The sequence below is a fragment of the Coffea eugenioides genome, chromosome 6 (assembly GCF_003713205.1).
Source record: "Coffea eugenioides isolate CCC68of chromosome 6, Ceug_1.0, whole genome shotgun sequence".
Taxonomy (NCBI): Eukaryota; Viridiplantae; Streptophyta; class Magnoliopsida; order Gentianales; family Rubiaceae; genus Coffea; species Coffea eugenioides.
In genome coordinates this window covers 48,272,414-48,284,258 of record NC_040040.1, presented here as the reverse complement: position 1 = coordinate 48,284,258, position 11,845 = coordinate 48,272,414, and positions in this window count along the sequence as shown.

Genomic DNA, 11,845 nt, shown 5'->3' with positions numbered 1-11,845 from the left:
AGGGGTTGACTGCCATCGCTTGTTTGGTAGTTATAACCTATTTATTGATAAATAATTGGAATTGCCTTTGTTTCAATGATCAATTAGGTGAACCATTGCTGAAGTTATTCCTTGGCTAGATCCTTAATTATCATTCATTTGATTTTAATATTTTGTTATTTAATTTTTAGTAGTTTCTTAGATTTTAGTTGAATTGCTTAAATTGTCACCCCTGAAATAAAAACACCCCCCTTTATCACTGTGAATTTAAAAAGAAACAATTACTCCCAGTCCCTGTGGATTCGACCCTATTTACCGCTATCTACAGAATTTACTTTTAGTTTGAGCAGGTTTTTATTATTGCACAGGCCTGACAACCTGTCATGGTGATCAAGCAACAACAAGTGATAAACATGCATAATAGACAATTTACTACAAGGTGTAACAAGTGTAAATCATGTTCAATTCATATCAAATAGCCATAAGGTTCATCTACTCCCTAGATCTAAAAATTTAGCTACTCATATGATATATGACAAGAAAGAACATTGTTTCATTGCATGAACACTATTGAATCACAAGCAAAAGATAGATAAAGAAAGCTTAGCCAAAATAATGAAGAAGCTCCCAATGATCTTCTATTTCTTCAACAAAATGAGTTGTACAATGAAGTCTCCAACTGTTCTCACAATTCCTCTAGCTAGAGAGAGCAAAACAAGGTTAAGAACTAAGCTTTCCTAAAATCTAATGATAACCTGCTCTAATGTCCCCCTTTTTCTCTTTCTAATCATTTTTACATGTCTAATGTTAAGAGAGTCAAAAAGTGGTTTTTGACAAGACATAAAGTTTCTTTTCTCTTCCTTTTGGAATCTTGAGCATGTGCAGCCGAAATTCTATTCAGAAATTGAGCAAAAAAGCAGTATGGAAGCAAAGTAAGTGGCAGACCAAGTTGCAGAAATCAGGCTAGATGTCCGGCCTCAGGAATACGCGACTTACAATCGTGTATTAACAGCTCGCGTTTTACCTTCTGCGAATTTAGCACCACTTCAACTGATATTTTTTCAATGATGTAGGATGAACTACCTCTTGTACAAAACATGAAAGTTGTAACCATTGACGTAACTTTCCAATGCCTAAGTATAATCCAATTTGGAGTTTTGTGGACCAAGAATTGACCAAAATACCCTCTACTGGTCAGAACTCTGTTTCAGCTTTCGACAATGAAATTGTATTTCAGTATTTCGACTTTTTGACAATAAAAAAGACTGAACTAGCTTTCGATTTCTTCATACCAAATGTAGATTTATCTCTTAGATTCAAAATGGTACAAGAATCACCTTAATCCAATCATTGTAACTCAAGATATAGCTGAAATATCATAAGGTGTCAAAGCTGGAGAAATTGCATTTCTTCCCTTGATTATTTTGCACTTCATGTCTTCTTTTTACCACTTTAAATCATCAATAATCATCCAATTATCTTCGTAATTCATGCCATTTGATGATTGGATCATTAAACCCACCAAAACATGAAGTTTTCGCCATTAAAATCTATAGAAATGCAATGTTCACACTTTAAACCACAAAATACATATTTTCAATAAAATCCTAGCTAATTAGCTATAAAAGTGACTAAAACACACCAAAACTAAATAAGAAAACACACTTAAAAACACTCAAAATTTGCACTTATCAAACTCCCCCATACTTGAACCATTGCCTGTCCTCAAGCAATAAGAATTACAAGCCAGCAATGATCCAAAAGTTTGAAAATAAACATATGTGCACTATTCAACTTCATTTCTTCAAAAAAAAGGTAAATAACTATTATGCAATCACGTAACTAAGCTCAAGTACTCATAATATCAAATAAAGGAGAGCCAATTATATCATAATTGTAACTAGTTCAACTCAATTTCTCATCCTTATCCAATTTCACAAGTAAATAACTCATATGTCAACAAAAAGACTACCTAATCCCATGATCATCTTCTTATTCAACTTAAAAAGGGATTTATTCATATATATATTTTACTCAAGTTGTGAAAGTGCCTTTTGATACAAAGATCAACATTTGTAGATGAAGATTGCTGGTTACTCAACACTTCACAAATTCAAATTGCTTTGCATACTCTTAATTCAAGTACCGTTTTACGTAAAAGTCAACATTTGTAGATAAAGACTCCCGGTTACTAAGTACAAGAACCATTGGAGTAGAACAACTTTTACTCTCTTCTTCTTTTCTTTTTTTTTTTAATGAAAAAGATAATTATTCCCTCAAAAGAATAATTGATAAGTGAATATTTCACATTGATTTCATTTGATAAAATGTAACTTTTTGTTTTGTTTTTAGGGGTTCATAGCCATGTTTAAACCCTTTTAGTGCAAAATTTCTTCAAGTGTTACTTAGTGAACTAAATGTGCAAATGAGTGGATTAAAGCATAAATATGTGATATTTTGAAGGTTATTGGCGCATGCAACACTCTCTTTAGTTGAAGAAGATGTAATGCACTTCATGGAGGAAAACATATAAGTGAAACAAGAAGAGAATTGAAGCTAGAAACAGGGGAAAATGGATCCGAGCTCAGATCCGTTTCCACAAGCCTTCAATCCGAGCCCTCGTCTGAGAATCTGGAGAAGTAGATCTGAGAGCAAGGGATTCGAGCTCGGATCCAAGTAGAATAGGCCCCGGATAGTCTTGCAAAATAAATGAAGAAAAATGGGAAAACCCAGATCCAATCTCGGATCTGTGTGAAGCTCTCGAATCCAAGGCCTCGAATCTTTCTCTTTCCTTTGCAATCTGCAGAACAACTTATGTACATTTCACACTTACTTTTTGACTCTTGTTTCACAACAAATTCCGACTAGAAACTAGCAAAGCATCTTGTACACTTGAAGAAGGAATATTGGAGATTCTAATGAGGGGCATTTTTTGGACAAGAAGTAAAGAAACAAGTAGGAAAACATATTATTGAAGATAGAAAAGAGGGTGTGAGGAGATAGAGAAGAAAAAATACAAAGCTTTTCTTTCTATTCTCGCTAGTTTAGCTTAGTTATAGTTTTATATCTAGTTCTCATTTCTATTGAAGAACTCTTGATGTATTAAAGCATTTTTGATAGCAATGAAAATGATGGAACTTGAAAATCATGTTTCTTCATTTGAATGAGCATATCTTCCTCTTCACTCTCTTTATTTGTTTCACTAATGCTTTGTTACATTAGAGATATGAGATTTATTATTAAATCTAGCTTAATCTTCTTGTTCTAAGGATAGATGAAACTATTTGTGCCTTGACTATGGTTGAATGAAGTTGATTATTGCTATATTTTATACTTACTAGTTCATTTGTTCATGCTTTAATACTTGTGAATGCTTGATCACCATTTACAAGCCATTTTAGTTATTGTTAATCTATAAAAATAGTTGACAATAATGGAAAATGAATGAATAGAACCTAAGGAGTAGACACACAAAAGTAGTGGTGCACCTAGGTGGATGTTTATGATATTTCTTGTGCTTGATCTAGTTTATACTTGAGATTTCACCATGAAAGTAGGGAAACTCTAGTGTAGGCTAAGTTCGGTTCATTGGCGAAAGTGAGTTCCGATGGGTTGAGTGAAATGCATCCTTAGCAAGACAAGGGTGACGAGCGCGGGATATACATATAATAATGAACTCATTCCACAGTCAAATTTCACATTTATAACATCCTAAATACTCCACACGCGATTTTTTTGCAAGTATATAGGTCATGAGCGAATATAGGATATTAAGGCTCGAATCCACAGGAAAAATTTTCAATTACCGGTGATTTTTGAACTTCTTTATTATTTAAACTATCACAAGTAATGAAATTAAATCTACACTATTAAAGTAACAAAAATACAATAAAAAAACTCCTAGATGTATGGAATTCCTTACTATTCTTGCAAGTGAAGTTATCGGTTAAGTGAATGCTATTTTCTTGATCAGTTATGGCGTAATTTCCTAATGTATGTGGAACCTACTCTCGTAATGAATCAACTATACTTGTAGTTAAATCATACCTACTCTCATGGTTATGAAATTAACTACAAACTCATTTCTTTTATGAAATTACATGAAACAAGTCACTAAAGCCACATAGGTGCTCCTCTACTCTCTTGGGTGTACTTCCTAGGTTTATTACTTCTTTGAACTAGTGCTAAATTCTAATTTTCATTGCAAACTTAACACCTTAAAGTTATCATAATTAATGGCCGGTTAATCATGATTAGAAAAGCGAAAGTGATAAATAATTTGATCAAAATAATATCATCAAATAACCAAGTAAATATCACTAACAAGATATAGAAAGTTCATCTATAACTCTAGGCATAAACTTTAACTAAACATGAAAACATATACCAAACTTGTATTATAGTTAAACATGAACTTAAATACAAAAGAGAAAGTGATAGGAGAGAAGTCACCCTTGTCACATGAGCTCTAACTCTCCATCTTTACTCTTCAAATCTTCATCCAAGTCCAACTACAAATACAAGAAGGAAAACTTACACTAACTATACTATACTATTCTAACTAATGAACTAAGGAAATTCTAGTCAAGACTACATTTTTGGTAAGTTTCTCTAGTCTTCCAAAATTGTGAAAATGGTCTCCAAAGGCTGCTATTTATAGAGGATTCAAGAGCCAAATGAGTTGTTTCTAGTTGTCATTTTTTACTCTTGAAACTCCTATGAATTGTTTCTCCAACTTTCCACACTCTTCTTGGACAGATACAACCGAAATTACTTGTTAGAATTAAGTTGGAAAGTTGTGTGAACAAAGAAAAAGTTGCAGCCGAAAATGAAGAATACGTGACTTGAAAACGTGACCTTAAGTCATGTATTGCACCCCCACATTTTCTCCTTTGCAGGTTTGCACTTTCTGGGTAGAATTCATCCTTGCTCCAATTTCAACTGATAATTTTTTTATGTTAGAAGCTAAGGTAGCTCTTGTATAAAACATAAAAATTGTAGTCCTTTGAGTTAACTTTTCAATGTATCAAAAATCATCCAATTTGGAGCTCTGTGAACCGATAAATAACCACAATACCCTCGACTGGTCAGAACTCTGTTTCAACTTTTGATCATGAAAATGCACTTCTGTATTTTAACCTTTTGACTAGGAAAATGGCTGAACTAGACTTCAATGTATCATATCACATGTAGATCTATCTCTTAGTTTCAAAATTGTATAAGAATCACCTCAATCCAATGCTTATAGATCAAAATATTGCCAAAATACCACAAGTAAAGCTGTTAAACGAACCGAGCTGTTCGGTAGCTCGGTTCGTTTCGGCTCGTTCGTGTTCGTGAAAGGCTCGTTCGAAATTTTAAACAAACCGAGTTCGAACGAATTTTTTTGTTCGATTAATAATCGAGCGAACACGAGCATGTTCGCGAGTTTTAACGAACGTTCGCGAACATGCTAAACGAACGTTCGCGAACACGAACATGTTCGCGAGTTTTAACGAACGTTCGCGAACATAGACATAATTATCATTTAACAAATTTAGGGTTAATTTTATGGCTGGACTTTTATATTTGAAGGGCAAATTTCTTTGTTTTATTTGTTGTTTTTATGTTAATGTTAGTTATATAGTTAATGAATAATAGAATTTAGTCACTTAGTGCTTTAATTATTTTTTAGAATGATTACTAATTTGCATGGCATATTTAAGGCATAAAATAATTTGGATTCGAGCATTTCGAACATGTTCGCGAACGGCTCGTTTATGTTAAACGAGCCGAACTCGAACTCGAACTCGAACACGAATTTTACTTAACGAACCGAACACGAACACAGGTTTGGAGTTCGAAAATTAACGAACGAACACGAATGTTGTTCGAACTGCTTAACGAACAGAGCTCAAACATGAGATACTCGGTTCGATTCGGTTCGTTTACAGCTCTAACCACAAGATATCAACGTTGGAAAACTTGCATTTCATCCTCTGAGTATTTTGCACTTCATATTCTCTTTTTTATCATTTCAAACCATCATCAATCATCTAATTCTCTTCTCAATTCATGTCATTTGATGATTGAATCCTTCAACCTACAAAAACATGAAATTTTCACCATTAAAATCCATAAAAATGTAATTTTTACCACTTAAACCACAAAATGTTTATTTTCACTAAAATCCTAGTTAATTAGTTATAAAACTAAATAAAACACATCAAACTAACTACTAATATACACTTAAAACACGTAAAATATGCACTTATCAAACTCCCACACACTTGAACCATTGCTTGTCCAACAATGATCCAAAATTTTGAAAATAAAAATATGTGCATCATTCAATTTCATTTTCTCAAAACAAGATGAATAACTATTATGCAATCAGTCAACTAAGTTCAAGTACTCATAATATCAAGTAAAAGAGAGCTGATTATGCCATAATTTTAACTAATTCAACTCAATGTCTCATCTTACCCAATTTCACAAGCAAATAATTCCTATGGTCAATAAAAATGCTTCCTAAACCCATGATCATCTATTCATATTTAAAGAGGGATTCATTCATAGCTAAATATTATTAAGTTGTGAAAGTGTCTTTTAACGCGAAAATCGATATTTTTAGATGAAAATCGCTGGTTATTCAACACTACACATCCTCAAGTTGCCTTGCCTACTCTTAATTCAAATACCGTTTTACGTAAAAATCGATATTTGTAGATGAAAACTCCCCATTACTAAGTATAAGAACCATTAGAGTAGAACAACTCTTATTCTCTTTTTGTTTTTTTCTTCATTTTTCATTTTTTCCATTTTTCCCTTTTTTTTGAAGAAAAGATAATAATTAGTCCCTCAAAAGAATAATCATGAAAAGAGTATTGCAATTATTGACTATATTTATCACTTAACTATGTAAAATCAAGTAAAGGGAAGAAATTTGATCAATCATACAAAATTTAGGCATAATTATCTCCACTTTACACGATATACTTTCCTATAAATACACAAATTATAATCACATAATAGTCATTTCCAAGTAAATTGAGAAAAGAAGTTTCCAAGTCACATATATTTATCTCAAAAGTAGAAGGAATTTGAATTACTAATGGTGTGCAACTTGTTACCCTTGGATAAAATCGAAACAATTTGAAACTTTTTATGGCAAATTTACAATTTTGGACAAGATTTTGAAAAAATTTTGGTAGAGTTTTCCCTTACACATGGACGAAACTCCCTGTCGGCAAACCTAAGATTGACAACATTCAAGACACATGTCAATTATCCAATAACATGTTCAAACATTTAAACACAAAAATAACATCTTAAGACAATTCTCCCCCCCCCCACACTTAGCATACAGATTGTCTTCAATGTGTTGGGAAAGAAAAGATGCAAAATAAGAACAAGTTACTCCCTATTTTAATGGTTGTGGTCCAGTTCAACCTTGAATCACGAGCCATTGACTGATCAACCATCTACAATAAACTATCTACTAACAACTACCACAAGTTTCGAATTGTAAAATAAGAAGTACGAGTTGAACATCCCTTAAAGAGGAGTTAAAACAAAATACAACCACGAAGATAAAACAAGATGGAGACAAAGATAAAGATCATGCTAAATCTGGCGGAACCTTAGTCGTCACCCTCTTTATCACGCGTGGGAGATGGACTAGCTCTTGCTGAAATGATCTTCAATGTAGTGCAGGTGAGTATCCATTTTGATTAACTGATGTTCAATGTCATCCAAACGACCAAAAAGCCTCTGCCAGTTGGATTGAGGTGGATGCATAGGAGGAAGAGGTGGTGGTGCAACAGTGGAGGGGCCAACCTCATCTCGACCATGTTGCACCTTGTCTCGTCGTTCCTGAACCAGTTGAGGGACGGCTGCCACATCTATGCCCATGCTTCGTAGTCAAGTTAAAGATAAATCAGTACTAGGGCGAACAACTTCCTGAGTAGCTCCAGCCAAATTGACTTTCATCCTCTCAAACATCAAGGAAAGTAGGTGAGGAAATGCTAATTTGAACAACGTTGTGTGTCTTCTCTCCATGGAGTGTTTTAAACTGACGATGATGTTTGGTAGAAGAATACGGGCATAGAAGGATTCCTAGTCGTGGAACATATAATGAAGGAAGTAGATGTTGCTCTTCCGAACCTTGTTGTAGCCCATCTTCTTCGGAATTACATTATGTGCCATCATATAAATAATGAGACGATGGCGAGAGTAAAAGACACTTACCACCATTGTTTCCTTCTGTGCAGACCGAAAATGTTGGTACTTAAAACCAAACCTATTCATGGTTTGCGATAGATCCTACCACTTATTGGGTGTGACAAATCTCTTCTTTAGATGAACCGCCCGACTCTAGTTGCTACAACCCAAAATAACTGCCAAACGCTCCCGTATTAAATAAATACACTTCCCACGCACCCACGACTCTACCACCTCACCATTGTGATGTGCCCTGTTGACGATGTTGGCATAGAACTCGCGCACTAGATCAAGGTAATAGTATGTTGACAGGTTCAGAATCGACGCCCAACCAAATTGGTTAAAAGCCTCAGAAATGCGATACACTGCTTCAATATCTGACCTCACATTCTTTTCAAACAAGAATTCCAAGTTAGCATGTGCATCATACCACTCTTGATTCTGCAGCATTAAAAATTTGGTACTATCATAAACCATCGGCTCAACTTATTGCAATGTTCTTCCCGATTGACGTCGTGGCACCAGTTGAGGCGACAGAGATTGCTCCTTGTCTTCACTTTCCTCAACTTCTTCGCTGACTTCCATCTCTTCGGTCTCCTCACTACTAGAAGAAGAGGGTTCATAAACAACTGGTCGATTTCCTCCCACCATGGTACCTAAAAAAACAATTAACTCTTATATTAAAGCATAAAGGTACACACATCACATATCATAGGAGAAACAATTCTAACAGAATACCTAAGAAGAAATTTTCCAATTATAGTAATCGTAGGCAATTCAATAGAATTTCATTTCAAATATGGGGATTAAAATTGACTAAATCAACCATACCAACACATCTTAACATCATAAATAATCGATGTAAATTTTCAAAAATGTATAATAGTATGACATATAGACATGACATGAAAACTTGCTGAAAAATTACCAAAATCACCAAATTCTTATCATCAGTAACAAATAAGATCAATTTAGTGACTTTTAGCAATAATCATGCTTATAGCAAATACTAATCGACAATAATAGCTAATATGTAGCCATAAACATGAATTAGGAAAAAATTATCCTAAAAAATCATAAAATCCATCAAAATTACTCCTAATCAATAATGTACATGCTAAAACACCATCAATCAACCATTTTTAATCATAATCATCCATAAACAAGGGTTCAATAACAATCCAAGCAACTTTTTCAATTTTATCCAAATATAGCAGCTCAAAAATTTAACAACAATATAGACATCCAGTTGCTATAGTAGAACATGTAATTACGCTTGAATAACATCAATAAACATATTAGAAATCATAAACATCCATAATATTCATCAAAATTTCAAAATTAGAAGATGCTAGAAAATTAAAAAATACCAACTTCTAAAATTCAAAGAATTAATGAAGAAATTTATCTCAATCACGTAGAAGGATGCTTGGTGATGAATAATATGCAAAAAGCCTTATGAGAAACACCCCAATTGACCTCCAATTGACCTTCAATTGAAGAAATTGAAAACCAAGAACCCTAACCCCAAATTAATTAAAAACCAAATTTTTAGTAGTTTTTCTTGGATTTCAATCGATTAGAAAAGCTATATGATGATTAAAAGGTATTGGGTTAATGATTTCTAAAAACTATGGAGTCAAAATGAAAGTGTGTGAATTGTGTGTGTTCTGGTGGAGAGAAAACGCGAGGAATATGAAGAAAAAAGTGAAAGAAAGCTTCTTCACGTTTCTGATTTTTAACATTAAGAGGCAATACGCAACCTCAAAACGCAACTTGAAGTCGCGTTTTAGTATGTCACATTTTCTGCTTTGTTAGTGCAGAACTGAATATGCGAACAATGAATACGCGACTTCACTAATAGTCGTGTATTCTGTTTTGTCAATATAGAATGGAAAACGCGATTTGAAATATGCGTCTTGGGGTCGCGTATTCAACTAAGTGTTGTGAATTTCTGCAATTTTTGTGCAGAAATTCATACTTTGCCAAAAATGCGACTTTTACCCTCAAGTACTCAAAATATATCTTAGATCATTTTTTTTGCCAAAATTATCATTGCATGCACATGTAAAATGATCAAAATATCTATTTTACCCCTTTTTAACTGATCAATAACACCTTTAATGCAAGTCGAGGGGTTGAGTTTCTTGACCAAACATCGCTTTTTCGCCTCAAATGATCCTCTTTGCTTCCATTTGCCGAACCTACAATACAAAAACAACAAACTAATTTAAATATATGTGTTAAACACGAAATCACATCGAGTTAACATATATAATAAAAACATTCGATTGCCTCCCAACTAGCGTTTTTGTTTAGAGTCGTTGACTCGACTCAAAAGATTTGGCTCATTAAGTTGAAGAAAAGTTACCCAAAGGACACTATTTCACCCGCCAAGAAGGATTTTAATCTTTGTCCGTTGATTTTGAACCGATCATTTCTTACACGACCCCATAAGGAAAGACTTGAATGACTTCAAATGGTCCCGACCATCTTGATTTGAATTTTTCGGGAAATAATCTAAGGTGTGAATTGTATAAGAGAACTTTTTGTCCACCTCAAATTGTTTAGATATAGGATGCTTATCATGCTAATATTTAACTTTATCTTTATAAATTTTTGACATTCTCATAAGCATATAACCAGTGTTTCTCGAATTCGCTCAATTCAAGTAATCTTCTTCCACCTACAAGACTAAAATCTATATTAATTGCTTTAATAGCCCAATATGCCTTATGTTCAATTTCTACAGGTGAATGACAAGTTTTTCCATATACTAATAGACACGGTGACATCCCCAAAGGTGTTTTAAATGTCATCCGATAAGCCCACAGTGCGTCGTCGATTTTTCTTGCCCAAATTTTTCTTAAATTGTTCACCATTTTCTCCAAGATGAGTTTGATCTCTCGATTGGCTAATTCCGCTTGTCCGTTTGATTGTGGATGGTATGGAAGTGATATCTTGTACCTACAACTATATTTAAGTAACAAAGAATCAAGTTGTTTATTATAAAATACTTTCTTTCATCACTTACTATGGCTCTAGGGATACCGAATCTACTAAAAATGTCTTTTTAAGAAATTGAAATACCACTTTAGTATCATTAGTAGGTAAAACAATTGCCTCCACCTATTTAGAAATATAGTCTATGACTAATAAAATGCACTTATTATTAAAAGAACTAGAAAATGATCTCACAATATCCATACCCCACACATCAAATAACTCTACTTATAAGAAAGTAGTTAAGGGCATTTCACTTTTTCTAGAAGATATTTCAATTTTTTGACAAGTACCACAGGTTTTAACATACTCCCTAACATCTCGGTACATGGTAGACCAATAAAATATCAATTATCACACCTTAATTACAATTTTAGAAGTACTAAAATAACCACCCATTTCTAAATTATGATAATGTTGTAGAATATCACGTACCTCCTCTTCAAGAATACATCTACAAACCATACCATCGGTACAATATTATAGAGTAATGGTTCCTCCTAAAAATAACTTTTAACATCATGTAGGAATTTCTTCTTTTGGTGAGAGTTAAAATCCTTCGGAAGTACTCCACTTATCAAATAATTAGCAAAATTCGCATACCATGGAGAATTGATAATTGTTAAGTCAAATTCATTCAAAAAATTCTCTTTAATTGGAA